General features: G+C 34.6%; 1 protein-coding gene across 50 annotated transcripts in view; it reads right to left on the reverse strand.

Moving 5' to 3' along the window:
• The window catches only part of TBC1D5 (TBC1 domain family member 5), a 562,606-nt gene that overhangs the window by 392,638 nt on the left and 144,485 nt on the right, over positions 1-25,483 (reverse strand). For 9 of the 50 annotated variants that reach the window (XM_078354365.1, XM_078354356.1, XM_078354345.1 and 6 more), the window contains one exon: positions 9,013-9,137. The exons of the other annotated variants lie outside the window; for them this stretch is intronic. The gene's annotated coding sequence lies outside the window, so the exon portion shown is untranslated. The remainder of the gene's footprint in view (positions 1-9,012; positions 9,138-25,483) is intronic. 50 annotated transcript variants of the gene reach the window in all.

The following is a 25,483-nucleotide window of genomic DNA, read 5'->3' on the forward strand; positions in this document are numbered from 1 at the left end:
TCATGTGTCCCTGCTGCTATTTAAGGAACTCTTCATAATCACTGTAAAGAGGTTATCAGTCAGTACACAAAGTCCTTAGCCAAAGCCGTAAGAACTGCAATTCTTGTCTTTAAAAACATCCCTTGTAAAAGTACAATGAGATTCTGTTTTTTTACTTATTACACTGGCAAAAATCCAAGCCTGGCAACACACATTAGTAGTGAGATTGGGAAAGACCAGCTCTCCCCCCACACGTTGCTGAGAAAAGTGGGAAATGGTACACCAAAGGAGGGGGATTGGTACTATTTAACAAAACTACAGATGCGTTTTCTGTGGATCCAGAAAATCCACATTGGAAATTATTCCTACAAGTCTAAGGGCACACACATACATATGTACATGTCCCAAATCTCCAAAAACCACAAGCAATATCCTAACTTTGACACAAAGTCGTCTGGCAACAAAATGTGACTTTAAATTGATAAAGAGCTATTTATAGTCTTTATTTAGCCAACAGTGTGAATAATCACACATTTTCCATGAGAAATAGTAACTTATTTATTTAGTGAGTGCTGCCTCCACTGGAAGTGTTCTATAATTTTAGAATATGTATCATGTTAACAATCCTAAAATCCAAAAAATTGTCAATACTAAAACATTTAGTCCCCTTATGGATTTCAGATAAGAGACTGAAGACCTATATAAGCTTACTCATTACAACATTGTTTACGGAAGCTAAATGCTGACAACAATCCAAGCATTTACCAATAGGGAACTGGCTGAATTTTTCTATGGACAAGCGCGCCTTCCCTCTTTTAAATCATTATCAACATCTTCCCTAAACATTCAGCCTACTACACCAGTGTAAGGGTGTAGTATCTTCTGTTTGCACGGCATGTACTATTCTGCCAGTCAACCTTCACCTCATCAGTCTCCTAAATTAAGGAATACAAGGACATATAAGATAGAATCACTACTCTACAGCAGCATAATATATTTGGTGAGAAAAGACTGCATCAAATAACCTAAATTTTACATAACAGCTTGTGATGACCGTGAAGAGGTTATTAGTCAATACAAAATGTCCTTAACTAAATTTTACTAATCCATTCTTTTAAAGGAACTCACCCAGAAACATGTTTCAAAAACAATCTTTCCGAGAAATCATAACACAGCTCACAGAAGAGTAATGTGGGAGACTAGTCAGAGTTCTAATGGCTGCTAATAGCTAATGAAAACAGTGGGGAAGCTCTCCTGGGGTGGAGCTGGTGCATGCCTTCAAGGGATGGCAAAATGGCAAAATAAAACTTCCTGCCTATGGTACTATTTTATCTAAGAGGCTTAGTTTGGACACACTCTAGTAGAGGTGAAGCACAGAGATACTTTTCTTTTTTTCTTACTATTCTTTCGTTATGCTAAGGAACATGTTCTAGAAAACCAACAAAGGTTATTGACGAATAATACATACATTCTTTATTCTCTCCCATCATGAAACACCTTTCTGCACTTGGATGCCGAGTAAAAGCTTTTCACAAATGGGATTTGGCCTGGATCGTAAAGTGTATGTAGAATTTGGGTATTAAAAACCACCCCACATCTAGCCGGGAGCAGTGGCTCATGCCTATAATCCCAGAACATTGGGAGGCTGAGGCAGGTGGATCACCTGAGGTCAGGAGTTCAAGACCAGTCTGGCCAACATAGTGAAACCCCCATCTCTACTACAAATACAAAAATTAGCTGGGCATGGTGGTGTGCACCTGTGGTCCCAGATACTTGGGAGGCTGAGGAAGGAGAATCACTTGAACCCAGGAGGCAAAGGTTGCAGTGAACCAAGATTGCGCCAGCCTGGCAGACCCTGTCTCAAAAAAAAAAACACACACACACATCTACTTTCACCATAAAATCTTTCCATGCTTGTGTCAATTGAGTTTCCTTATAATTCATAAAGACCTTCCATTACCTCTTCCTTTCATCTATTTAAAATCTGTGGGGGTTTTTTGTTTTTAAGATAGAGTCTCACTCTGTCACCAGGCTGGAGTGCAGTGGCACGATCTTGGCTCACTGCAACCTCCAACTCCTGGTTCAAGCAATTCTCCTGGTTCAAGCGATTCTCCTGCCTCAGCCTCCCAAGTAACTGGGATTACGGGCACGCACCACAATGCCCCAACTAATTTTTGTATTTTTAGGAGAGACAAGGTTTCAAAATGTTGGCCAGGATGGTCTCCTGACCTTGTGATCTGCCCACCTCAGCCTCTCAAAATGTTGAGATTACAGGCATGAGCCACCACATACTGGCCTTGTCCTTTTTTTCTAATGCAAGTTGACGATGTATTAATTCTGTAAACTAGAATGTATCTGAGACAAGTCTCAATCAACTTAGAAGTTTATTTTGCCAAAGTAAAGAACATGAAATATGGCACAGCCTCAAGAGGTCCTAAGAACATGTTCCCAAGGTGGTTAGGTTACAGCTTGATTTTATACGTTTTAGAGATACATAAGACATGAATCAATAAATGTGAGATATACATTGGTTCGGTTTGGAAAGGTGGGTCATCTCAAAGCAACAGGGCTTCCAGGTCATAGGAGGATTCAAAGATTTTCTAGTTGGTGATTAGTTGAAACCGTTAAGTGGCCACCTATGGAGGCAATAGATGGCAAATGTTTCCCGCTCTTATTTTTATTTTTATTTATTTGAGACAGAGTCTCGCTCTGTCACCCAAGCTGGAGTGCAGTGGCACGATCTCAGCTCACTGCAACCTCCGCCTCCCGGGTTCAAGCGAATCTCTACCTCAGCCTTCCAAGCAGCTAGGATTACAGGTGCCCGCCACCACACCAGGCTAATTTTTACATTTTTAGTAGAGATAGAGTTTCACCATCTTGGCCCAGCTGAGCTTGAACTCCTGAGCTTGTGATCCACCCACCTTGGACTCCCAAAGTGCTGTGATTACAGGCGTCAGCTACGGCGCCCAACCTCCTATTCAAATCTTTAAAAGGTATTGAACTCTCAGCTAATCTCTTCAGGATCAGAAAAACAGCTGGGAAGGAAATAGGAATGGGATTCTATTCAGAATGTAAATTTCCCCTACAAGAGACAACACTGAAAGTCCATTTCAAAATATGTCAAATATGGGGTAAAATACTTAGATTTCTTACAGGGCCTGCTATCTGTCATGTGATGCTATACCACAGTCTGGGTGGAATCTGTTATCCTGGTTCTAGGAAGAGTCTATTTTGTCAGTGTTATAATCTCTATTTTAACGTTAATGTTGGTCAGTTTTGTGCCTGAACTCCAAAGCAAGAAGAGTAACAAATGAGCCATGAGGAACCTTTCATTTCCGTCATGGCCTGAGGGAGTTTTTTTGGAGTTCTTTGGAATCTCCTTGGCCAATAAAAGGATCCACTCAGTTGGTTGGGGGCTTAGAATTTTATTTTTGGTTTACACGCCTAACCATTGAAATTGCTGATATTTAATGGCTTTGCTGTCTCTCTTTTTTTTTTTTTCCTTGAGACAGAATCTTGCTCTGTCACCCAGGCTGGAGCTCCCTGCAACCTCCAATTCCCCAGTTTAAATGATTCTCCTGCCTCAGCCTCCCAAGTAGCTGGGACTACAGGCATGCACCACCACACCTGACTAGTTTTTTGTGTATTTTTAGTAGAGACGGGGTTTTACCATGTTGGCCAGGCTGGTCTTAAACTCCTGACCTCAGCTGATCCACCCGCCTAAGGGTCCCAAAATGCTGGGATTACAGGCATGAGCCACCATGCCGGGCCTAGTTGTTTCTTTTTAAACCTACAAAAAAGAAGACATTTATATTGGTTTAAAATTCATTTCCATTTCCTGTATTTTCATGGTTATCTTCACCTTTTCATAACCACTCACTACTCAATTTAGGTTCTCCTCACAGCTTACCACAGACATTACAATAACTACTGAGCCTGCCTCTATACCTTTGGTTTCTCTGCCTCACGATGCCACCTTACAAGCTAGTATCAGAATAATCTCCAAGAACATAAGGTTTGATTGTGGCATGTCTTTTTGCATATCTTTCTGTCCCATCCCTGAGAGCTTAATAGAATGTAACTGATCATGAGTGACATTTTTAAAAGATAATCTTATATTAGCTTTATCCAAAGGGTAACTCATTTTCAAACTTTGATAATTTAATTATTTTTATTAACAATTTACTTAGGAAAACTTTCCATCAATGATTGTTATACACCACAGAGCCCTTAAGAGCATGAAGTTACCATTAACTGTCTTAGAACAATAATTTACATACAGACGTGAACTATACTCACTGATCACTTTCTTTTGTTTTGACAAATACAAATAGAAATAAAAGGAAGGATAAACAAGTAGAAGAAACATTTAAGACACTGGTAAACACACGTAGGAAAAGTCAGAGTAGGAAAAGCCAAAGCAAATGCACATTTTAATATTATGACAAAGTTCATGTCACACAACCTAAAGTACCTTCCTCTCTCAACACAAAATAAAAATAAAAAATAAAAACAACTGCTTAACATTAATGAAAAAGCATGTTAGTGCTGATAAATATTTAACTGATTAGCCAAAGAACAGGTATAAATTTTAACTATTTGTTGGTAAATTAGAACAAGATATACAAGATATTTAGAAATCAATAACTGATCATAATAAAAATTAAAAATATCGTCCACGAACAATTTTAGAAACAAGATAGTTATGAAACCTATATATGTGAGAACAAAACACAGAGTGATAGGCTCCCTTTACTCAGAGGTACTTTGTCACACAACGGCTTACATAAATTAACATTCCATTTGGATGTGTGTTGCTGAGGATAAGAAGTCTGTGTGCCAATACGTCAACCCTTCAAATAAATATATAAAGTTTACCAATGCAACTTTGCTGGTAACAAGCACTAAAATGGAAATATATTTTGCTTGCTTTCCTTACAACTTCCATTTGTGGTCTACCTTCTGCCATTCTTCGTTTGTTTTTGCTGCTGTTGTTACCGTTGTTATTTTTGAGACAGGGTCTCACTCTGTTGCCCAGGCTGGAGTGCAGTGACATAATCACTGCTCACTGCTACCTCAACCTCCCAGGCTCTAGTGATCCTCCCACCCACACCTTCCCTCAAGGCTGGGACTACAGACACATGCAACCATGCCTAACTGATTTTTGTTCTTTGTATCTGAACACAAGCAACAGCCATAGGAAGAATGTTTTTAATGTTAAAAATTAATATTTCAAAATGTATCAGGACATGAATATCAGGTATTTAGTAAAACAATCAGGATACAGACACAGAGAAAGACACAGCAATACACCAAACAAAACAAGGGTATCTTTCATTTCTAAGAATGAGTCAGTCCAGGCTTTCTGATTACCCAGTACAACCATGTTAGGAAAACATTAAAAATTTTCACGATACAAAATCTATCTCTTGCACATTAGAGTAATCCATTTGTATCATTTACAACAACCAAGTTCTTCTCTCTATTCATATACATACTACCAGAGTAGACATTTTCGAGAACTCTTATTCTACTATAATTCCACTTTATAGTTCCTAAAAACAACAAACCATGATACTATAAGAAAAGAAAGTCAACTCCAAAATTTAAACCTTAATAAAATCACAATCCTGTTCCAAAACCTGAAAGGATTTGCTCTCTGAATGATTTAACAATATATTTACTTAAGGTACATCGTGAGTTTATGAAAATAAGGAAATCTTTATGAAAAACACAAATGTAACCAACTGTACAATATAAAATTACCACATTAAATAATAATTTAATAGTAGTCATTGCCAAGACCGTCTGAAGAGCATTTAGGAAAAGCCACTGATTTAATAACATACTCAATATAAAACAAACTTCTATTTTAAAAGTATCTAATCATCATATAAAAAAGGCAAAAAAACAATGAATTTCAATGTGATAAAAAACTAACAATCATGAACAGGTTGAATTCATACAGTTATATATGAGAATATTTTTTGCAAAAGGCTCTCCCACAAGAAATTATTTATTGTGAATACCAAATTAAATGAGAGTAAGAAAAATGAGAAAAAAGGGGTTGTTCTCAGCTAGTTATTGGCAATATTATTCAGAAAAAGAACTAGATATAGTAATAGTAAATATTTCAGGCTCTGTGGGCCATACAGTACCTGTTGCAACTTCGTAATTTTGCTGTAAACTAATAAGCATGGCTGTTTTACAATAAAACTTTATTTATAAACACAAATGTGAATTTCATATAATGTTCATATGTCAAGAAATAGCACTCCTCCTTTGAATTTTTAAACTGTTTAAAAACATAAAATCATTCTTGGTTTGTAAGTTGTACAAAATGAATGCCAGGCCAGATTTGGCTCATGGGCCAGATTTTATCAACCCTTGTTCTAAATCATATGTTTAATCACACTCCCAGCCTTTAATCACAAAATAGAGACTAGATTTTTCATTCCCACATTTTCCACATCAATTTCCTAAATATTTTATGATCTATTTCCCATTCTCTTTCTCTGAAATAAATTTGACTTCACATTTAATAGCTATATCAATATAAAACATTAAAAAAAAAAAAAGGGTATCTTGCTCTGTTATCTCGGCTCACTGCAACCTCTGCCTCCCAGGTTCCAGCAATACTCCTGCCTCAGCCTCTTGCCTCAGCCTCCCAAATAGCTGGGATTGAAGGCATGCAGCACCACACCCAGCTAATTTTTTGTGTTTTTGGTAAAGATGGGGTTTCACCACGTTGGCCAGGCTGGTCTCCAACTCCTGATCTCAAGTGATCCACCTGCCTCGGCCTCAAACATTTAAATGACAAGCAAAATAAGAGAATGTTTACAAACATCATAGGACATTTGCAAATGTTCACATGTAACAGGAGATAAAGATCCTGTTTATACGTTGCAAGAATGTGAAATCCACATTCACTGACCACAATACAAATCTAGAATTTGTTAATGACAAAAAAGTCCTTGTTGGATAATCAAAGGGAAACAGATTTCATTTCTAGTTAGTTTATACAACAAAAACACTATATAACATATGACATGATGAGCTACTGGATGTAGGTTTTGAGAATCAATACCTGCCAACATTTAAAAATTAAAAACGATACTATGTGCCTCTTGATGAGAGAATACAATGGCACCTATAGTCTCAACTAAGAGATTAAGTTTAAATCCAATCAAACTCTGACTCTACCCGCCAACTGGGAAAAAAATATAGAACAAAATATTTAACTTCACCATGAATCAAAAAAATCCACACTGCAAAAACTCAGCAGGTCAAACAAACGAGGTTCTTCAGTAAATAACATATAAAGAAAAGAAAGGACTAGAGGAAAAATCTATTGACTAAGAAAGTCTTCAAAGGCAAATACGGACCAGACTCAGTGGCTTACCCCTGTAATCCCATCACTTAGGAAAGGCAAGTCAGGAAGATCACTTGAAGCCAGGAGTTCAAGACTATCTTGGGCAACAAAGTGAGACAGCTGACTAAAAAAATCTAAAAATTAGGCCGGTTGTAGCAGCTCATGCCTGTAATCCCAGCACTTTGGGAGGCTGAGATGGGTGGATCAAGAGGTCAGGAGATAGAGACCATCCTGGCCAACATGGTGAAACCCCATCTCTACTGAAAATACAAAAATTAGCCAGGCATAGTGGCAGGCACCTGTAATTCCAGCTACTTGGGAGGCTAAGGCAGGAGAATCACTTGAACCAGGGAGTTGGAGGTTGCAGTGAGCCAAGATCACACCACTGCACTCCAGCCTGGCGACAGAGGGAGACACTGTCTCAGGAAAAAAAAAAAAAAAATTAGCCAGTCATAGTGGTATGCATCTATAATACCAGCTAATCAGGAGGCTTAGGCAGGAGAATCACTTGAGCCCAGGAGTTCAAGGCTGTACTGAGCTATGATCGTGTCACTGCACTCAAACCTGAACAACAGGGTAATATCCTGTCTTAAAAGAAAAGAAAAAAAAAAACAGCAAATATAGTTTTTTGAAATGAACAATACTCTAGTGTCTAGAGATGCACACTTACGTGATAATATCATAAACAGAAATAAATTATCATTCTGAAAGTCAGAAGTTACTTTTGGAGGAAAGAAGAGGGCTGTGATTGGCATAGAACACAAGAAAGAGCTACTGCAATGGCTGGTAAAGTTCTAGTTCTTGACCTAAGTAATAATTACAAGCACGTTTACCTTATAGTAATTCACCAAGACATATATTTCTTTTGAACGATTTTCTGCATCTGTATTCTATGTTATAATGAAAAGGTTAAAAGCTAATTAATTTCATACACATACATACGATACACACTTTTTTACATATATACATAAAAACTTAAGAGGATTCAATCAAAGCTCTAGTAAGAGAAAAAAATCATAGATTAACACTCTGTTAAATGTAAAACAAAAGAAAATATAACAAATAAATGAGCCAGCACTTAAGATCAGAAAAACAAAATAAACCAAATAAATTAGCAAAGAGAGAAGAAAACAAGCTATTTCCTTCCTTCTTTGCAAGCTCTATAAAATAGCTTAAATTTTGATAAGTTCACCAATTTAAAGGGGAAAAAACAAAGTATTGTTAGTAACAGCAAGAAAAATAATTTAATACCAGGACTCAATAACACTGTTTAAAAATTTGAGCGGGAGACTGAGGAGAATTATGTACAACTTTAAGCCAACAAATTTGAAGATCTAAATGAAACAAAAAATAAGAACACATTTGTTCTAAGAAAGGACAATTTTCCAAAAATAACAAAACTTTCCCAGCTCATTTTATGTTGGCATGATTCTAACACCAAAACATGACTTAGAGAGCACAAGAGGAATGATCTCACAGTGTATCATGAACAAGAAGTAATCTTTACAAAACTGCAAGAGCCGTAAAAGATTAAAAAGTCTATTAACTCATTATGTAAGTCAACTAAAGGAGAAAAGACCGTAACAATGTGTCACTGAATATGCCAAACCTTTGATTTAAAAAAAAAATTGTTTCTATTAGCAGACTATGGTGGCACATACCTGTAATCCCAGCTACTTGGAAGGCCTAGGAGGGAGGATTCCTTGACTCCTTGAGATAGAGGCCACAATGGGCTATGACTGTGCCACTACATGCCAGCCTGAATGACAGACTTGAGACCCCATCTCTGAAAAAATTTTGATTAATTAAATTAAAATAAAAAGAAACTAAGCAAGCAAAATATGAAACTTCCACTCCTCAATACAGTATTAGGGTAAAAAAAAAAACTCACAAATAGCATTTATAATGGCAAAACATAAATGGACTGACATTTAAAAACAGTCATCTAAACATATTAGCTATTAATGCCAAACCTATTAATTCAACATTGTTAAGACAGATTTTAGCCAACCCAACAGGTCAAGAAAAAGAAATTAGAAGTATAAATTTTAAAAGGAAAAAAATATAATTTGCACCTGATAGTATCTACAAAAACTCAAGATAATCAAATTAAAAAATTTTTAAATCACAAGTAAGACTGCATGACTCAAAAAAAAAAAAGATTTCCTATATACTAAACACTGCTCAAAATTTAATATTTACTGTGATATGCCAGGGACTGTGCTAAACACCAGACAAACCAAAACAAACTGTAACTAAAATAACCCAGCACAAGAACAACAGACTTGGTGCATTGTGAAAACCTGGATATAAAAACACATGTGACTTGTTTGAAAGACCTAAATGGCAAATCATGATGCACAACATATTCCTGGATAGGAATGCTCATTACTGGGGAGATATAAATTTTCTGTCAAGTAATCGGTACATCTAATGCAAATCTGATAAAAATTTCAAGGGATTGTGAGACTAAATTTCTGAGAATACGTACAATTTTTAAAAGAATAATTATATAAAGGAAATAGCCCTGTTATATAGAAAAATGATGAATCCTGTTACTTAAAACTGTAAGGTTTTTGTAAAGAGAGACATACAGATCAACAGATTAAAACTAAATCCTAAACAAATCCATAAGTATATCAAAGTTCAGTACATGTTAAGGGGATATTTGTTGATAGTTTGGTTATGATGAGTAAGAGAGAGTTCTCTGGTTGTACAACTGGAAAGATATTCTTGACTAAAATTGGGAAAACTAGACAGAGAAGGACTGAATAAAGGAAGAATATAATAAATTTAATTTTAGACTCATAAAATTTGAGGAACCATCACGGAACCCAAAAAAGACATCAAAAAGATATGTGGGCCTGGAGGAGGTCATAACAATGGTCTAGGCTGGATCTGTTAACTTGGGGGTCTTGCATACAAATTGGTTAACTGAAGTCATAGGAACAGACCAGATTGCCAAGAGGAGGATATAGTGAGAAAAGAAAAGCACTAGATCTTGAGGAATATAAACACAGTCAGTCAGGAAAATAAGAAGGTGTAATATCATAGAAGCAAAGGCAAAAACATATTTGAAACTGGAGTAAAGTTTAACTTAAGGTCTGAAAATGTCATCTGGAATTATCAAAGTACATTCTGTGTAATACGAGGTTATAGATTCACAATGTGAAGAATTCAAATAAAGAATTAAGATTTCAAAACAGTATAAAATTTTAAAAGAAAATGAGAGATGAAGATATTTTTAAAAAGGAGTCTGGAAGGACATATTCAAATAAGAAACAATGGTTATCACTGGGGAAAGAATTACAGGTGGTTTTTAACTTCATACATTTCTGTATTGTTTGACTATTTTAGCAAAGACATGAAGTACTTGTACATTAGCAAAAAATAAAGATAGTTTAATCTGGAAAAGTAAATTGGAGGAAAAAAAAAACAACCTCTCCAGACATTGCCTTGTAAAAGTATTTTTATCATTATTTAAAAGTTGAAAAACTTTACAAAAGTCCTCACAGACCTATTATATTCTCTTACATGATAGCCACACCTTATAAAGTGAAATATTTTTATTCATTTTTAACAAGCATTTATTATACTTCTATTATGAATCAAGTCACTGTGCTGAAAGCACTGGAGTCAAAAATTTAAGTAACTACCTCTCTTAAGCTACATGGGCCTACAGTTTAATAGAAAACAAACATGTAAACAAATAATTATAATTCAACATAATTAGTATACACACAAAGTGACAATGAATGTACAAGCTAAAATAATTTACAAGATAAATTAATTTGAACTGATTCTTGAAGAAAGGAGGAGGTAGGAGTTCTAGGCAAGGTCATATGATTCAAAAGGAACAGAAAAGCCAAAGCAGGCAGATATACAGTATGTATAAGAAGAACAAGTACTTCTAATATATTTAGAATCTGCATTCACCCATGCTACCCACCATGCTAGATGATACCCCATGTATGCCCCATCACTATTGCTGAGTATCTCATCAAATCCTCCCCTCTCTCTTAAATACTCAGCATAGACAAAATGGCTTCATATTTTCCTATATGTTAAAAACAAATCAGCATCCAGACATCAAATCATGATGATCTGAACATCGTGCAGATTAATTTTGAACCTGTCACAATACACAGTAGTCTCATGAGTGGGAAAAAAATTAGAAGAAAAAAATTAAATGACCCCTAAATCAAACATAACATATATTCATTTTTGTTGTGCTTTTGCTAGACTATAGTAGAAAAAAGTGAAAGTTGAGAACTCTAAAGTTAGTTTTACTCGTTTTTTTTCTTAATCTCTGTTCTTTGATGTTTGAAATAATTAGTATTTAGTTGTTATTGTCCCAATACTTACTACTCCTAAGACCTATTCTGGGGAGCCTTACATGTCTGAGGAACTAGATTTAATGGAAGCTATTAATTTATTTAAGACACTGTCTAAAAGCATTGATTGCAGATCACTAGGAGGTCAGTCCTACAATCATCTTTTCCCAAACTGTCACTACCTCAGCAACACTTCTCCAAATCACATTAACTGTTCATTCAGTAATAGTTTTTGAGTACTATGTTTAAAGTCCTTAAGGAGTATCAGTTAACTGATTATGTTGGTTGAAACCAGCATTAGGTAGTAAGACTAATTCATCAATCATTACATTTTCCTAAATATTTTTCATTTATTGTTATTTTAAGAAAAGAAAGACCATAATAATTACAGAAAAAGTAATCAGTACTACAATTTTCTTTGAAAAAGTTAAATATACACATGGCTGGCTGTTGAAATAAAAGTCTCTCCAAGGGCAAAGTGATAGGCCAGGAGTTAAAAAGAATCAACTGCAAAGAAAACCTAATTTTTATTTTCAACCGCTGTTTCTGTTAATATCACCAAATAGCCTTTTATTTACATATTTATTGCCTCATATAAAGCAACACAACCAATGTATACAGTATTTTGCATGCTTTAACAAAAAGAAATAATCTACTCATTCCTTTATAAAATATAACTTTTCAAATTATAGTAATTTACATGCTTTAATTTAGTATATTTCTTTTTGTGAAAATTAGTTTATGTTACATTTGAAAAACTTTGCCAAAGGAAATAGAGCCCCACATTTCACACAGGGAAGAAATGTTAAAAATTCAAACTCTCAAGCTAAGGCTACAAGGTATTCTAAATGAAATACAATTTTTCCTCCAAATATACTCTTTAATTACCATAACTATACTGCAGTATCCTTCCTATATTATAACATTACAGCACAATATTTGAGATCGCTTTTTAAGCAGTCAGTATTCTATGGAGAAAAAACATGAAACTAAAGCCACATTAAAGTGACTATTTCCTCATTCAGTAGAGAAAAAAAAAATCACTTAGTTCTCTTTCCTGAACAAATCAAACAGTTTTAAAGACATCGTAATATATAGTGATAAAGATCTCAATTCTGTAACACAGATAAGCTTAAGTGCTTAATATATTCTGTTATGTGAGCATTTTGTACACCCTAAGAGTTCGCGGATTACACACCTAAGAGTCCGCTATTAACATCTGTAATTACGCACTTACGTTAAAATACCACCCCACTACAAATAATTATTAATAGTTATGACACCAAAAGGCAAATTTTATTTCTAAAAACTGATAAGTAGAGATAGATGAACTAAAATACAAAAACAAGACAAGACATAACAACAACTAACAAAAACAAAGCTGCTTACTGAGGGTAACAGGTAACAAAGGCCACAGTTTTGAAGATCTGATATATACGAATCAGGGATCCCCTTATGGACCAAATCTTGAAATAAATAAAAGAAGGGGCTTCTGTTTACTTTTTGCTATAGAAGACTAATCATCAATTTCAGAATAAGAACCTTAAGAGTTAAGAAATAGTCACACAAACTTACTTTTAACCTAATGACATTAAGGATTCCAGTAAACTTTAAATAAACTACTTAAGACTAAAAGCCTAAAATGTTAATCCCGCCTTCCTTTTCTCCCTTTTCCACTCCTCTGTTTTACTATCTCCCTTCATACATATATGCATATATACATATATAAAATTTATTCCCTTCAGAAAGCTGAGTAGGTAACCAGAAAAATTAATAAAATCTTGAATAAACAAACTTAGAAGCCCTTTCTATTTAGTTGACATTTACTTTTTGAATATGGAAATTCTGTTGATCAACTTCACTAGACACTAGAGACTGCTCTTGGAATATTTTGGTAAACAAAGAACCTAGTCTTTTTGTTAAATTCAAAACTCAGGGAAGGAATGTCTTCGAAATACATAACTAAATCATCATCCAATTATTTTCCTATCCTAAATCATAATTGTATATACACATATAAAACATTCCCTGTGCCTACATTTTTACCAATAAATGAAATTTTGCTTCCCCAACACTGTCGTAGCAAAATGTGTTAAACTTCATACCAATTAAGTGATTTGGTAATATATATTCTTTAAATATAAAGATGCCTCAAGTAATTCATTTTGTTTCTAAGTAGACATCTCTCATCTTTGACTTTTTATGCTCAATATTTCTTAAGAGTCCACAAAAGAATAATTACCAAAATTAGTGAAATGTTTCACAGTCCTTATTTGGGAGAATAACCTGACTAAAGCAGACCACTCGCTAATAAAGTGCAACTTAATAAATCATGTGGAATCTTATTTTGTTCAAACCCTTACTAACTCCTAGCACCATCTGTTACCATCAAAACTATATGACAAGATATGATATATAATTAATAGGTAAACAACAATCTAATTAAAATGGACAAATACTCCATGTTCCTGCCATTTGGGAGCTCTAATTACAGACTAAATTTTAAGCTTGAATTAAATATTTAAGCTGGAAAATTAACTTTCCTTCTCGAGCCTTGAATACATTAATACAGATATGTGAAGCGACTTCCTGATGGGAACTTAAACATGTAATTTAGTTTCATCAAAGCAGTTACTAATTGTTAAGCAGCAGTACCTTACCATATGTACACAATAGCTATTTAGAGCTGAAAAGGTGGTTCTAAAGCACCCCTCTGCAACCCTTTCCTGACATAAATATAAAATGTATATACAGCACAGCAGTTAATACTACACATTGAAAATAAATTACCTAGTCTTCAGTCTTTGATGCTTTCTGAAGACAACTAGAAATTGCTCTAAATAAACAAAATCTATATACGACAAGGTAAGAACCACATAAGTATAAAAGACCAAAAGATATTCAAGAATAAGCATCCAGGTATAAAATTCTCAGGTTACACAAAACTAGTTAAAAGCCAACCTACTGAATCAAAATAACAAGTTAAGAGTATACTAATTCTGCTTTCCATTCTAACTCTTCTCTTTGTGGAGCATCATAGGCTTTGATAATAATGTTCTAGAAGGGATTTAGAATGGCAACATAAAGGTGAACACCCTTCTACATTTTTCATTTATTTTTGAATGTAGGAGGAATAGTATTTCAGAACAAATGACTCTAACAGGCAATTGTTTAAGAAAAATTCTCTAAGAATACATAATATACATACATTTTCATTACTAATTTATATTTAGCAAATGAGTGACAGAGAGGTTGCTAAAGAAAAGTATATATTACTCTTAAAAATAGATTATTCTATTACTCTTCAAAAATAGATTATTCTAATTCTTTATAACCATAAAGCCTAACTGCAGGTCAACTACATTAACATAATTTGGTTACAAAAAGAGAACATTGTCAAAGAGTTGGTGAAAACTGCTTTTGTTTATATATTAAATATTATTTTGTTAGGCATTCAGTAGTATAAACATTAGGTTTTACTAATAAAAAAATTTTACAATTTCACAATAAATTTCATTTATTGGTAAAAACATAGGCATAGGGAATGTTTTACATATTGCACTGTTTAAGATTCAAGGTCAATGACAAATATGTAAGTTGATTATACTAAATTTCCCTTGTTTGAAATTTTAAATGATAAAAAGATCTTTTAAGAATAAAAAGAAACTTTGTATTCTGTATCAGCAATAGAAAATATATTTAATATTTTATAATTCATTACTATTGTTCTAGGTTTTTGCTCGAGGATAACATTATATATAATACTAACATATAACATTATATATTGCCTGGTTTTTTTCTTCCCAATATTTCCTTTTATCTCCTCTTTCTATCTTAAAATCATCCAAGTTTTACTCGTCCTTAACTTTTTATTCATGTAGCTATATAGCATTTGGTATTCCTAATAAGGTACTCTCCACAACTATCTGAATACGTTGATGCATTTTAATTTCAAAAAAAAATCACAGATCTGCCCTGCATACACATAAGATGTGCTTGTATTCTTCATCAATTGACAAATTACACAGATACATGGGTTTAAATATGCCTTGTAACTACCCTAGCGTTTCATAAATATTTGTAGCCATACGCTGGCAAATACCCACAGAAAGAGAACAAGGGCGCTCTTTGAATAACCCTTTGAAGTATTTATTTTCATGTTATTCTACATCATCTAAAAATTTGCAAAAAGAGAATAATCAGCAAACCTCACCAAAAGATAAAAACCCAATCCTAAAAGATTTGATAGATATACAAAATCTGGCTGGTTCATATTTAAGCATCATGGTTCTTTTCTAATATTAAATCAGTCAACTGGATGATAACAGAAGTTCCTCCATAATGCAGGCTAGAAAAGTCTATTCAATTTTATTTAAAAGCTGTACGCTGTAAAAGTACATGTCATGGAATTTACTAGGATGACAACTATATAGATATGAAATTCATGACATATTGATTCAACATATTGAACTGGTTTTTAAAATCAATTTATATAAATGATTATAATAGTCTATATTATGTTTAGCCCATGAGGCATATGGTAGTAAATTTGAATTTAATTTTAAATAAATTTACATAAATATAAAAAGTTCAGTAATTTTTATCCACCCTGCATATGAAACAGAGCAAATAAAAAAACAAGAGGACTGTATATTATAAATGAGCTTGAGGCTGAAGCTTAAACCAGAAATCCAACTTTATTTCTTAAAAAGAACCGAAGGATAACTGACTTTTCTTAGGAAAAAATAAAAAGCATGTCATCGATGGAGAAAGAACTACTGATTATTAAGCAATATATTTTTTATCTACTATATATTCTAAAAACAATGCAACAAAAAACCTAACAGTGACACGTGGTATACATATTTTCACATCAAATTATCAATTAAGACATATATACAGGGCCGGGCGCGGTGGCTCACGCCTGTGGTCCCAGCACTTTGGGAGGCCGAGGAGGGAGGATCATGAGGTCAAGAGATCGAGACCATCCTGGTCAACATGGTGAAATCCCGTCTCTACTAAAAATACAAAAAATTAGCTGGGCATAGTGGCACGTGCCTGTAATCCCAGCTACTCGGGAGGCTGAGGCAGGAGAATTGCCTGAACCCAGGAGGCAGAGGTTGCGGTGAGCCGAGATCGCGCCATTGCACTCCAGCCTGGGTAACGAGAGCGAAACTCCGTCTCAAAAAAAAAAAAAAGAAAGAAAGAAAAAGGAAAAAAAGACATATATACAGTCCCTCCACTTTAGAGAACTTATGAGCAATTTATAAAATAAAAATATTTTAAAAGGTACATCAAAAGTGTTTTTTACAAGTACCAGAAAGTCATTGGTATGAGAATTGTTCTGACTTTCCATGAGTAGAGCTCAAACTGTCTCTCAGAGATTTACCCTCTATGAAACATACAGACTCTGAAAGTGGAGGCCTTGACCTTACCTTATCCCTAGTTCTATCCAGTAAGTTAACTGGCCCATATATCCAGAAATTCTAAAAACATTAAGCAAGAACCAAGACACAAATATATAAATTTGAAGTATATAGTTTCAGTATTATCAGAAGCATTATCAAAAGCCTATCATTTGCCAGCAGCTTGACAGATTTTTTTTTCTCTTTTTTTTTGAGACGGAGTTTCCCTCTTGTTACCCAGGCTGGAGTGCAATGGCGCGATCTCGGCTCACCATAACCTCCGCCTCCTGGGTTCAGGCAATTCTCCTGCCTCAGCCTCCTGAGTAGCTGGGATTACAGGCACGCGCCACCACGCCCAGCTAATTTTTTGTATTTTTAGTTGAGACGGGGTTTCACCATGTTGACCAGGATGGTCTCAATCTGTTGACCTCGTGATCCACCCACCTCGGCCTCCCAAAGTGCTGGGATTACAGGCTTGAGCCACCGTGTTCCACAGATTTTTTTTTTTCTCTAACACTCAAAACAATTTACAAACTAGGCATCAAGCCCACTTCACAGATGAGGAAGCCATGGCTCACAGATAGAGTAACTTGCCTAACATCACACAACTACAACTCAGATCTCTAGGTAGAAAACCTGTTTATAACACTATTTTCTACATTTTATTCTGAAAATTTTCCAACTTTTGAGAAAAGTTATAAGAATGTTACAGTGAATATTCACATACCCATTACCTAGATTCTACAAATGACATTTTGCTATATGTGTTTTATTACTTGTCTCTCTGTATCTACTAGGTCATCCTATATTTGATGCATTTAAAGTTGCAGATGTTCTACTTTTTCAGTATTTTATTATGAATATTTTCAAATATACAGAAAAGGAGAAAAAAATTACATTGCACACTCATATGTCTATTATCTAAAATCCTCTATTTTATTGTACGGCAGTATCATGTTCCCCTTCCATCATTCCATCTTATTATATTATTTTAATGACTAAAGTTATTTGTTACGACCTCTAAGTCCCCTCTACAAAAAGAGTGCTACAGAAAAGTTGTTTACATGCATTTAATACTGCTATAGTCCCTTAATCAGTTCAAGTCATGTTTGGATATGCAGGTTTTTGAGATTTTTCACTTCTCTAACGTTTCTACGAGGTGACCTTTACAGACACAAACAGATCCTTTAGAAGAGGGCAACATGCTAGACTCTCTTTTTGAGAAATAAAAAAGCACTAAAATATTTTCTTAGGCTGTAAGAGAAATGAAGAAAAAGAACATATAAAAAAACAAAATCCTAGAAAAAATAAAACTGCATTCCCCGACAATGAATAGATTTAGTCAATTAAGAAACTTGATTATTACAAGTGACTCTGAAACTTAGTCACACTGTGAAAACTAAGCAACTATAATACCTTTATACTTTTTCATGGTATTTATGGCTATGATTCTATGATTCTGTTATGCATACATATAATTGTCATTTTGTGCTAACATTTTATTCTCGATTCACATGATGGGATGTCAAAATATCACTATTTCCTGTAGCTCAGCTATTAATCTTAAACTAATAAACCACTTTATCATCACAATTCCCTCTAACCTTAAGTTCTCTTATTCCTGAACTCTCGGTACAAATACTTTCAAACTCATTGAAAAATCTAGTTCTTTGACTTCATTTAATTTAAATCTCTTATTCTCCTTCTAGTTTCATTTCCTAGACTCTATGAGCTACTATTTCAACTAATGTCTCGCCAGTCCATTGATCTCTCTTTGGCCTGTGTTAATCAGGTCCCAAAAACCTCCCAACACTCACAATCTCACACACCTTCTCTTACTCTATACCTAACTTCCTGAAAGGAGAGGAAATAATGCACCAACAAATTCATTCTATCTTTGACCCTTTTACCCAACTAAAACATCTACATCCATTGTGGCAGCCAAGGAGGTATACTACTCAGAGACAAAATGCTGTGAGAAGTTACAGTCAGCTGACAATATCCAGCTTTCATACTTTCAGGATTCTCTGCAGTGTTCAAGACAAGGCCATACTTTCCCCACACTCACACAAGGCCATACAGCTCCCAGGCAATGACAGGGATGGCTGCAAGAAAACCTATCCTGCCAACACAAGGCATCTCTAATAGGTAAAATTTGCTCTTTCTACTGCACCATCCCCTCACCACTGTCTCCGCTGGGACTTTTTGGAAACTACATTGCAATCTGAGGTTCCTCCTCTCCAATCTGTCTTCCTCACTCCTCTCTTAACACAGGTGTTGAACCTACATGAGTTGGAAGGCTTTCCCTGCTTATTCCTGCTCCCTCTCTCTCTCTTAACCTTCCTAAGATTTCCCTGCAAGCACTCTTCCAAGCTTCTAATTCCATCTTGGCAACTGCCTCCTGGAAGACCTGAACTGTCAATGTCAAATCCACACTAACCCCTCCATTAGCAAGTCCAAATCTTTTCCACCTTTTCATATACATAGATCCACATTTTACCATTTTAACTTGCTTTCTCTCTTGTATCATCAACCTCTCTCTCTCCCTTCTGGGCCTTTTTCACCAATATGTAAACGTTTGAAGACTCTTCTAAATTAAGAACAAACCTCTGCTGCCCTGTGTCCCCCTCTAACAGTCAGCTCTTCAGATAATAGTAACACAGTACCTTTCACCAATAGTCTATAATGCTTCATGTCCCATTTATATATCAACTACCCTGTGGGCTGATTTTTCCTTCAAACCACTCCAACTGCTTTCCAAGGCACATTAGATAGAGATGTCAAATTTGACAAGCACTTTTGACACTTTACTTCTGACCCCTTTATTTATCACACTGTCATGTTGTTGTCTCCAGCTCTGCATTCAGGCCAACCATTATTCACTGCTTCCTTCCTTCATCTCTTTGACAACTTTCTCTTTTCCCAACACTTGGCTTGATAGTAGTCAACTTATCCAAGGACTTCTCCTTATCTCTACCTATAATCCCTGGGCAACCTTAGAAACCCATCAAATATACTTACTCATCTTTGTTCTCTCAATGCCAAACACAATGCTTGGAAAAATGCTTAGCAAATAATTTTTAAATAAGTTAATGTCAACATTTATGTTAGTGATTCCAAGTACATATCTCTTACAGTAACTTATCTCCTGGCCTTGAAAGATCCGTACATTTAACCATCTCCTATCTTTAATCAGTAAGATGTCCAAACAGAAGTCACCCTCTTTCAAACTGCTCCTCTTGTATTCTCTTGCAGGGATTGCATCACCAACCAACCTCTCCCACAGGTCAAATGCCAGTATTTCCTTTCTGGTCTTCTCAGATGCAATCAACCACTAGATCTGGTCAAGTTAGTCCTTTCTTCTCCCTTACCTGTAACCCTGACTTAATTTAGCATAAAGCCTCCTTATAAGTATCTGAGCTCTTGAATTTTGCCTCTCATATTAATTGCTAAATTTCACTTAAATGCTCTGACATTCAAATCTGATCTCACCTCTCCTTGGCTTAAACTTCTGCAGTAGATCACAATGCCTAGCACTGCAATTTGCGACTATTTCTACCCTTCATTCTTCTTTCCTCTTCTAGGAAAAAAAAAAGCCCAAATTTTTGGTATAACCCACAAGATTCTTCAAAAATCTAGACTTTGTATCTACAGTCTCAGGTCTCATTCTTACTCAATTTGCAAATGCAAACTACTTGCAGTTCCTCAATACACTGTTGACCTCTATAGTCCCAGAGAAGGCAGAATTGCTACAGGAGCAACAAGTGAAGACCACACTGGAAACATGCTAGCCAGGAAGAGCCTTAAACAATACAACAAAAGACAGAAATATTTAAACACCAACACCCTTTCTTGTTCCATATTTCTCATACTTAATATACTCCGTTAAAAATTTCCAACATCCCAGGTGCGATGGATGGCGCACGCCTGTAATCTCAACACTTCAGGAAGCCAAGGCAAGAAGATTGCTTGAATCCAGGAGACTTGAGACCAGCCGAGGCAATATTCTAAGACCCCCATCTCTCCAAAAATTTTTTTTAATTACATAGGCATGGTGGAATGCATCTGTAGTGGGGGCTGAGGTGGGAGGACTGTTTGAGTCCCGGAGGTTGATGCTGCAGTGAGCCTTAATCACACATGCACTCCAGTCTGGGTGACAGAGTGAAACGTTGCCTCAAAAGAATGAATAAATAAATAAATAAATAACAAAAATTCTGAATTACACATACTACTCAAAGAAGCTTTTCCATTTATAAATTCAAGCCTCCCTTTCTTGGAAAAAATTCACAAATAACATTTTCACCTGAATTTTGGTTTGATTAGGCCAACAGTGTCATACCACCTACCCCACAGGATTTCACAGACTAGAAGGCACTCTAGCTTCACCATTGGTAGGGATATCACCTCTATGACATTCCAAAAGCCACTTCCAGACAAACACAAGGAAGGAAAGGGATGCTGGAAAGAAGAGCAGCAGGAAATGACCTGCCTGGCTGGGAACTATCAGTAAGGTTATCCCTACGATAGGGAGGATTCGTTCTTTATGCCATGAGAATATAAGAAAAGAACATTAACTTTTCTTGCAAGTTCCGTACTTAGTTCAGAATTTACTTTGAAGGGTAAAATACACCAACAAACTATGAATGTAAATGAGACAGAGAACGAACTAAAAGAAAATAATGCAAATTCTCTAAAAATATAAGCAACATTTAAACCAAATGTACAGTGAATATCAACATCACTGGTAGTTCAATTTCATTCAAAAACTGATAAACATCTAGAAATTAAATTCCTGGCTTTGTAAACATAATGAATACTCACATATTTTAGGTTAATGTATTTTTCCCATCAAGTGCTTTATGCAAGAAATTTTTCCTCAAAGTGCCATTATTGACAAATTCCAAAATGTTCAGTTACTAAGAATAGAACTCTTTATTTCTCCTCATTTATTTTGATACTCATAGCCATCCCTTAAATTGACTATTCTTGGATTTTAACATCCAATCCTCCTAGAATTTTTACATTTTGCTGAAGAAAAAGGAAATACATACACATGTGTTTAAAATTGTATTGCTTTTAAATTGATCTCTACAAGAAATTCACCTCAATCTTAAAAAAAATAATGAGGGGTGAGAGGTGATGGAGATTTTAAGAGCATGAAGAAAGTAAGAACGGCCAAGAAGTGAGGCAGTAAATTACAGATTTCAGTCGATTCTAAGCACTGGATAATTTTAATCTACAAAGAAGGTATAACTATAATATTTAAAATATCACAATATACCTTAATAGAGAATCTGGATGGTTGCATTTTTGAAACAAGCAACAACAACAAAAATAATCCTCTCCTTATGTTGCATTTATTCAATTTGTGGACTCCTGCTGCAGGTGGTCCTTGAGACAATACCACAGAAGATTTCTAACACAAAATGGATAAATATGGCCATTTATTTAAAATCCAGGCAGTTTTTCAAAACTGTATTTCTATTCATAGTGCCCAATTATCTACAAGGTATACACAAGGTGTAAGACAAGCTATTATGAATGATTGATTTTTTTAAGAAAAATACTAGAACATATATACACAAAATGAATCTTATCTCCCTTCAAAATACCTATTTTGAGCAGTTAGACATCAATTCCACTACAGAAATTTCAAAAACAGGCATTCCACAAGTACTTTGATTGATGAATTATGTGTACATCTTCCCAAGGGGAACACTTCAAATGAAGTAACACAAATTTTAATAAATAAGCGTTGATATATTTATTAAAAATTTCCTTAATTTATAATCACATGCAATATAGGAAAAAACTGTAAAAGATGCAAGTATCTCTGAACAAATTAATTTTCATTTGAAATTTACACATTTAAAAGGAATCTTTTCTTACCACCCAATAATAAGAAAAATGAAATTGGTAAGGAATAGGTAGGTAAGTATTATACAATCAAGAATAAAAGGCTATTATATTTACAACGCTTTGAAGGGAGGGGCGGGGAATCATACCTACAGCAAGCCCTCTATCACAGATATTGAAGGCAGTCTTTAAAGTCTGCATATAAAAATTTCTTGAGTTTACAAAGCTTTACTTTCATCTTTTCCTTTCAGCTGTAGTGTCTGCAAAAAGCAATTCCAACTAATAAACAGCAATTCACCAAAAAACACAAAAGCAAACTATCAATTTACATTTTAGTACTTTAAAGACAGTAACATTTACTCTGATCAGTGCAGTGTTTTGAAATAGATACAATTAAAAACTAACTTTTAACTTGGAATTACTGTATCAGTGCATCTAAGTAAACACACACAGAAGCATTTTTAAATATACACTGTCTTTAATTCATCTTCATCTCAAAAACTCTTCACATCTTTGTATTTAGAAATTTTTAAAAACTTCTCTGAACAAATTTTCATTTGAAATGTACATATTTAAAAGGAATCTTTTCTTCTCATTCAATAATAAGAAAAATGAAAGTGGTTGGAATAGGTGGGTAAGTATCATAAAGCCAAGGATTAAAAAGTTATCATATTCACTACCCTTTGATAATTAAATTTTTTAAAGTTTCTAAATACCTTTCCTGCTTATTTATTATGAAAGAGGTATAAAACAAATACTCTGACCACAAACCCTGAATGTTCAATCCCTTCAACCAAACTACTGCAATTAATATGAAATTCTAAATACAGAATATAATGCCACATAAATAGTCTAACAGCCAAGTACTGTCTTAGAAGCCATATGTTTTTTCCCATTGTTCAAAAAAAGGAGATGACTTCCCGTCACTTATGTTTCTGATTAGCAAGGTGATTTATGCCACAATCACTAAAAATGCCAGCAAGTGAATGAGAAAATGCATAGTGACTGCACCAGATGTGCACAATAAACAGGAATCCCATTGTAATCTCTGGTACTTAGTTTATATGAAGGTAATGTAGGAAACACTCTTGGATATGGCAAAGTCACTCTTTTTTTACATTTGACTATAAATGATATGAAATAAATTGTGTGTTTTATACTTTATGGCATGCATACATTGATAAATTAGGTACCGTTTTGTATCCCGACTTATCTACAAGACAAACCTGGCTAAGATCATGGGGATTAATTGCTTCAGAAGTGTGAAATGCAGCTTTTCCATTCTTTTCTGCACACTCAGTGAAGAAACAATGATTAATCACTGTTTAACTATTCTCTTGGGGATCTACAAGATTGCCAAAGCAGGACTTATCCTCATAAATCCAAAAAATACAGGTTCAGATTTGTTGCCAACAACTGAAAGAACATGAACTTAAACCCATTTGTTATCAGATTAAAATAATGTCAAGGTTTTAGAACCCTACTGGTACACAATTCCCCTTAATCAGTGACTTTGACGGCAAATTAGATTAACACATAAGATATAATAAAAGCACATGTATTTTATAAAAGTAACAATAAACATTTTTTAAAACTTAGAAAACATCCTTGGCCTAATGTCAAACATCATACTATTGAACTTGAGCTGACACTCTCCCTTAGCTATAGAAACACTTCAATTCCTCCGTTCTACTGTGAGAATTAAAATATATGCTCATCAGGTAAAAAACATTTTAAATGGCTATCTCACCTAGGAAATAACGACTTATTTCAATAAATTTTATACCACACTGCTAGAGCTGAATGGCAATTATGTGGGTAAAACTATTCGGTTCCAATAATACTAATATAAATATATTAAGTCATTAGAAGACAGAAATTGCAAACTCCAAACTTCTAAGTCTAAATAATGCAAAAACCTAGAAGTACCTAAGAGCAGAGGTTTCAAATATATTCCAAATAATTTGGGCTTTCAAAAAACTCTTCAGCCAATGTTTACAAAATAAGGAACTTAAGTTGAGGCAAAAGTATTGTTCATACCACTTATAAAATGTGGGGCACATATTTTTAAGAATTGAAATCTTATTCTGTCTCATTAATGAGTATAATGTTAATGGCATAACTGTCAAATCATTACAAATTAAAATTTTTTTAATTTCTTTTAAATGGGTCAGCTGTTCACACCACAAACCAGTATAAACACAAATACTCCTAAGGTGGGAATAATCTGAAGTAAAAACTTCAAATATCTATGTAAAATAGAAATATCTAACAAATGTGCTTTACACAGGTGAATGTAAATTAGAAATACAGCCACCTTTCAATTACTATGGGTTTTCTAAATGTTTGATTATATGTTCATATACCTTCTCCCTTTCAGTCTATCAACCTTCCTGCTACTTCTTTCAGGTATACTAAGTGCCACAACAGACTACCAGAACTGGAAGGAAAAGGAGGTGAAACTGTTGGTCAATTTCACTGTTCATTAAGCCCTTGTAAAAGTGAGTAAGAGAAAGAGAAGGTGAAACAGATTTTGT

Source organism: Callithrix jacchus, chromosome 17, assembly GCF_049354715.1.
Source record: "Callithrix jacchus isolate 240 chromosome 17, calJac240_pri, whole genome shotgun sequence".
Lineage (NCBI taxonomy): Eukaryota > Metazoa > Chordata > Mammalia > Primates > Cebidae > Callithrix > Callithrix jacchus.